General features: G+C 39.2%; 1 pseudogene; it reads right to left on the bottom strand.

The window, feature by feature from the left end:
* Positions 1-5,793: 5,793 nt before the first annotated feature.
* On the bottom strand, positions 5,794-6,789 carry LOC140507668 (AP-2 complex subunit mu pseudogene; annotated as a pseudogene).
* Between the last annotated feature and the right edge of the window lie 4 nt (positions 6,790-6,793).

Here is a 6,793-nt window from a genome sequence, read left to right as displayed (position 1 = left end):
AAAAGTGCTCCTAGCATCATACCAATCAGTAGGGAGCACAGCATATGATAAATTACTGCCCTCAGGCTCTCATCATTTACCTAAACCCCAAAAGACTAAGATATAGTGAAGGTAATAGAGAACAATGCCAGACAGTATATGCATGCAGTACAATGACTTACCCTTTCTCTCTGACACTGTCACCACTCTTTTGCAGACTTTCATCCCTTCACACTTGGACTGTTTCTATATAGCCCGTTGGGTGGTTTCCCTGCCCACTCCAGGACATCTTTCACTTAGTCAGTAAAGTGATCTTTTTAAAGAACTGGTCTATGTCATCTTCCTATTCAAAAAATTCCCTGTCAGTTCCAGGAACAAATATAAAATCTCATTTGACCTTTAAATTCCTCTATACCTTGTATCCTTCTTCCTTTTCTGGTTGTCTTATATTTTATCGTCCTCCAGGAGCTCCACAATCCAATGGCGCTGTCCTTGGTGTTTCTCACACAACACTGCATTTCTTGATTCCATGCATTTTCACTGGTTCTTCCTAGTCCTTGGAATGATTCTCTATCCTTGTCTCTATCTCCTGGCTTCCCTTGTTCCATTCAAGTATCAGCTAAAATGCCACCTTCAGCAGGAAGTTTCTGCATCTCTCTTAAAAGCTAGTGACTTCTCTTTGAGATTTCCTCCAATTTATCTTGTATTTATCTTGTTTGTATAAAATTGTTTGCATTTTGTCTCTCCCATTAGATTGTGAGCTCCTTGACAGAAGGGATGGTTTGTGCCTTTCTTTGTATCCAAGGGATTAACATTGCCTGATACATAGTAAGTACATTAGGAATGCTTGCATTTGTTGACTCTGCAATTTTCTTCTTCTCTCCTCATTACAATCCTTCTTCCTCTGTTTGTTATTCACAAAATCTAGTCCTACAGATATTTGCTGAGTAGGGAAAGATAGGATTTGGACAGTTCTAGCTACCTCTGAATGAATCTCCATGGTCAGAGAAGACAACCCACAGGTTTGAGCCTCTTAATTCTTAGTGAGACTAATCCTTGGGCAGCTGGCACACCCTTGCTCTTCTCCAGGTATCACTCCACACTTTCTCTACCATGTTCCCTCTTCACCAGCTTTTCAGGTTCGTTTTATATGCTGTCTTGTCTCATTACAACTTGAGCACAGACACTTCCATTTTTTGTACTTGTATTTGTATTTCCAGTGCTTAGCACACTGTTTGGCATTGTAAACACAATAATTGCGAGTCAATAGACTAATTTACTGGCTGCCTCTCATTGGGGCTATTTTAGGTATCTCTCCGACTTGGTATAACCTTTCAGAACCTTACAGCTTTTTGGTACAGCTTTTGTGGACCCAGGATGACCCCTGGACTGGTTATTGCCAAACATTGTAGACTACAGTTCATAAAACTGGTTACCTAAGATCAACCAGCTTTCTCCAAAAAGGAGAAAGAAACTTTTGAATATCAGATTAAGAAAAAAGAAACAAACATAGCAAGAACAACTTCACAGCTGACACAGACTTGCCAATTAATTGCAATTTAGACTTCAAGGATTTTGGCACTCAAGGTAAGTGTCCAATACTACTTCAAGGAAAATAATCCTCCTTAATTAGTTTTCAAGTAACCATAAAGGAGAAAAAAGCCTCACAGCACATAATACTCACTAATTACTTTGTTTTCCTTTTGTCTGCAACTGTTTCCCAAAGTCTGAAAATGTGGGTGTTAAGACCGTGATCTTCCTTTTTCCTTAGAGCTTTAGAACTTGAGGTCTGGGAATTAATGATGTGAAGATTAAGGAATGGTACCCAGGATGACTTTGAGTTATCTTTGGGATTGGGAAATATATGCTTAGCATTATAGTCACTGAAATTTAGAGTTAGAAGATCCATTACAGATCACCTAGCCAAGATCCTTCATTTAATAAGTTGAAGACCAGAGAGATGGACTGATTTGCACATTGTCATGTATCTAGTCCATGGCACCTCACATTTATATATCACTTTGCCAAGTATTTTACATGCATTATCTCATTTGCTCTTCTCAATAACCCTATGACATAAGTGGCATTGCCACTTCCATTTAATATATGCTAATGGAAAGTTAATTATTACCTTCATTTAATATATGTCAGAGTCATTGTGTCTTAATCAGGTTCACAGAACAAATCAATTTCTGAGGCAGATTTTAAAGTCAAGTTTTCCTGACTCCAATTCCAATATTCTATCATAATGTGTCTTTTGTCCATGATAGGCATGGGGCTAGAACAGGAATTTCCAAAATGCCAAACTATCTCTTTCACCAGTGGTTTGAACATCCTTATCACCCAACAAGCTCTCACAAGTGCAACAGATGGAACAGAGTTAAAATTCAGCCTCATACACATAATAGCTGTGTAATTCTGGACAATTCATTTGACTTGTCTGAATCGGTTTCCTGATGGGTAAGATGGAAACAATGGTATTACCTATCTCTGAGGATTGTTGTGAGAATCAAATATGGTACTATTTGTGGTGTTATACAAATCTTGAAGCACTGTGCAAATGCGAGTTATCATCATCTTTCACTACCATCATTGCCATCATGAATATGATCATTATCATCATCCTCATCCTCATTATTTTTATTAGCCAGAGATTCTGTTAAGGAAGAAGAGGAGATAATAAGAAATATTCTGTAGATGAACTCTGTTCCCACATGTCAGTAAACAGTACTCCTTTCCTGCTGCCTTGAAATAATTATAACAAATTCGCCAAAAAATAAAACCAATGCTGGCATATACCAAAAGTATATATAAGATGCCTAGTATTAGATCCTTCTCTATATTAAAAGCAAAGGAGTGCTTCCTGTTTGTACCACAGAAGAAGGGATACTGGTTGTCAACAAGGTATGTGGGAGCTTCCCACAGCTCTGGTGATCCACACTTGAGCAGCAATTATCTCCCGATTCCTTTGGCAGTCCTTCTATTTGGTGATTACAGTATGTAGGTATGTATGCATGTATATATATGACATGTCACCCTTGTTTCAGGGACCTATGCCAATCATGTACAGTATTCCCAGCTTATGCAACCAAAACTTAAAAGAAATCAAGCTATGAACTTATTTTCATCCTTTCTGCTTTATCTGGGTTTGGTTTTTAAGGGAATTTGTGATCATAAGGAAAGCAGGTGTTTTGGCTCCTGGGTGGTACTTATGTGATCTCTGTCTAATGTATTTCTGTGGGAGTTCAGAAGGAGTCTAAACTTCCAGGAAGGATCTCTTATGACAGAATGATAAAACATATTCTTCTTGGTTTCAAAAGGCAGGATGAGAAATAATGAGTAGAAGTTAAAGGGAGGTAGATTTTTGTTCAATATAAAGAAGGAGATGCTAGCAATGAAAGCTGTCAAAACTGTAATGTCTTGCCTTGAGACATAATTACTTCCTGGTCTTGGGAACTCTTTATCTTCCAGCCTTGGGTTGATTATCACTTGTAAGGATTTATTAAAATAGAAATTAGTGTATCTATTAAAATAGAAATAGTATCATGGTTGGGGTCAATTTGAGTCAATCAATCAAATGACTCACTCCACTTAAAGCACCACAAAATACTTTCCTTTATCAGGTGAGAACATCTGAATTTAATCAGTCAGTCAGAAGTGTGAGCCATCTCCCTTGAATCCATCACTCAATTAATAAAAGGCATTTCAACTAGGTGTGACCAGAAGTCTAGATTAATTGAGGAAATTGGCCACCCTCTCTGGAGCTTATAGGAACCAGGAAACTAGTTTGGGATTGGGCATTTGAGTGGCTGAAAGTTTAATAGTTCAAGCCTCCAGTCAAGCCCCTGAGAATCATATAGCTCAGGGGAAAGGAAAACAGTCCCAGCTCTAGCCTTGTCTTCTGGCACCATTTGGCCTTGTGACTCAGGTTAAAGCAGAGACTCAGGTTTGAGTATCTGCAAAAAACTGATATTTGGGGAATCTAGTGCAAGCATGAGCTTCATTACTATGTGGTACAGTAAGCAAGAAAAACAAAAGCATGCACATGTATACAAACACATATACACAAATAATGTTTAGTACCAGACAGAGATTTGACCAACCAGAGTCAGATATGAGGAGTATATGTACAAATTTCAGATAAGATCTTAATGAGAATACATGCTCAGAGTGGGGTCAGTGTAGGGAAGTTTTATACCTTAAAGAAGGGCTTAAAGTTAAACTTAATGACAACTTTAAAGATGAGCTTGGTTGAGAACAAGTAATTGATGCCTGATATGGAAGGGGGCACTCCTAATCAGACCCAGATGTGGTATGGAAATTCCCTGAGTCACATATTGATACCAGACTTGGATGAAGAAGCTTCCTAATCAGGACCAGAAACTGGATGAGGGTCTGAATCCATAATCAGGGTTCCTAGAAATGGATGCTGGCATGCAACCACAGCAGTCAGACAGGAACTTTGTCCATTCAAAAAATGCAATTGTTATATATTTGATATGAGATCAGAATGAGGCAGGATAGTGAAAAAATATAGACTGTCATTGCTTATGTATTTAGGGTGATTAGGACAACTTAGCCTAAGTGACACCATATTGGAGTCTTATCACTTACATTAAAATTTCAAATAATGTATTTCAGAATTCACAATCATCACCCTCTACCTTAGACTTTAATCCTTGTCTCCTGCTCTACCACTTGTCTGAGGAGAACCATGGGAATTTTAGTGGTTTAATATAATTTTGGATTTTCCATTGGCATTTTTTTTCCTAGCGGCATCCCTGAAACAGCTGGTTCAGTGTCTGCCTTCAGGAGTCAAGAACAAATGAGGCATGCTCTAAAAAGGCAAATTCAAGATCATATAAAGAACTCGGCATAGAAGTTACACCATGCCCAAAGGAAACCCCAGTGAAGGATTATAACAACAAAGACCCCAGCATACACAGGAAGACCTGCTGTAAACGAAAGCAATTTTTTAAGGGGTCAACAATCTACTTTAATCAAGCATATATAACATTCATTTGGTTCAGGGGAAAATGTCAGTATCTTGAACTTCAGAGAAAATACAAGCAGAAATGACAAACAGAAAAGACCAACAGAGAGGGCTTCCAACTGTCTGACCATACATACATAGTTATCAGAGAGAGAAGCACCAGCATCTGGGTTTTCAAAGCTGGGAGGACTCCTTAGAGGCTTCCCAGTCTCATCTGGCACACAAACCTTCTTCCAAAAGCTAAGCCCCCAAATAAAACCTCACCTACAAAACAAATCTCCCCTAATCAAACTTCTTTAATGGGCAGGCCCATTAAGGGGTGGGAAAGATCTTTAACAATGAATAATTTAATTAACATTACAATGAGTGATCTAGTAAGTAGGAATTCTGAGTTACCCATTTGCTACGGGTTCTCTCTAAGCTTGAGCTCACTTTCCAATGGACTGTTGAAGGAAATGTGTCACAGAACTTTGTGATGATATTTTGTACCAATTATTCTTACTATATTCCCTTAGTAAAAAAAATACACCATTCTTTTTTTTTTAAATGTCAATCAGTGCTTGTTGATTCGTTGATATTATTTCATAATCATCAGGGAAGAATACTGATGGGAGTTCAAGAGCTAAAGCACTGAAAATACAACCACTAACCCTTCAGTGACCTAGTCTAGGGGCTCTTTCAGGGGGTGTGGCATCAAAAGGGAGGAGCTGGGTTAGATGGTCCAGTCTGGATCCTCCCCAGAAGGCTTCGAGGTTAGTGAAGACCCTGATAAAGCAGTAGCAGAGGGTTTTGTAGTTGTCACTGTGGTCAATGCAGTGCACCTATTTGATGACATCATGGTCACTATAATTCATCTTGGGTTCAAACACCATTAAGTAGCTCACTTTCAGACCAAAAGGTGTAAAGAGCATGTTGGAGTCCATGGAGATGGGAGGTCAGACCTATTTTTCCTGTTAGTTGGTAGCTGTTCCATCTCTGCATTGACCTGTGATCCCTTTATTTCTAGCATGTATTCTCACTGGCCTCGTATTTAGCTCTCCCCTCAATGCAGATTGCTTGAATCTCAATTGTTTTTAGCAATGTTGGGATCTGGACCTCAATTTTCCAGGCCTTCAAGAAGGGCTTGAAGTTAAATTTAATGACAACTTTGACCTCCAATTTGTTCTATCCCACCTCCTGTGCCAAATTGATCACTGGTGATGGAAGGATGATATCCCTGGTAATCTGGTACGTCATAGTCTCAAACTCCCCATTTGAGAGAATGAAACTGGTTTATAAGACTCAAACTTGGTGAGTCACACACAGGTGAAAAGTACAGTCATCTGTGGCAATGGACTGTTTCCCATTTTTTTGCATCTCATCAGCTGTGCTCTTCTGATCTTGTCATTCATAAAATGTTGAAGGCCAGGGTGCAGTGCGGTTGACAAGATCTGGATAGACCTTCGGGGAAACTGTTCTTTGAGACTGTGCTCATTATTATCCAGAATGGCTCTCCATGCCCCTCAAATGCTGCTGTCTCCTTGAGACAAACAAGAGAATTACAGAAAACAAGGGATATGTAAAATAGCCCTCTAGGCTCATAGTCTGATAAATCTTATCAGTCTTATAAGACTGATTTAATCACTAGGGTGGAGACAAGCAGAATGTCAACCTAGGCTTGCAGTTTCTGTCTATAAATACCTGGACCCTCAGATCAATAAACAGAATTGGTCTTTCTTCTCCCGCCTCCCGTGTCTTTCTTCTTCACCCCATCACTGAGTAGGGTAGGGATGCAGGCCCGTCCGTTATGCTACAATAAAATACTTGCAGTTTAGCATGCAC

This window comes from Notamacropus eugenii, chromosome 5 (assembly GCF_028372415.1).
Source record: "Notamacropus eugenii isolate mMacEug1 chromosome 5, mMacEug1.pri_v2, whole genome shotgun sequence".
Taxonomy (NCBI): domain Eukaryota; kingdom Metazoa; phylum Chordata; class Mammalia; order Diprotodontia; family Macropodidae; genus Notamacropus; species Notamacropus eugenii.
Note: the sequence above shows the minus strand (reverse complement) of the source record. Positions and strands in the feature narration are given on the sequence as shown.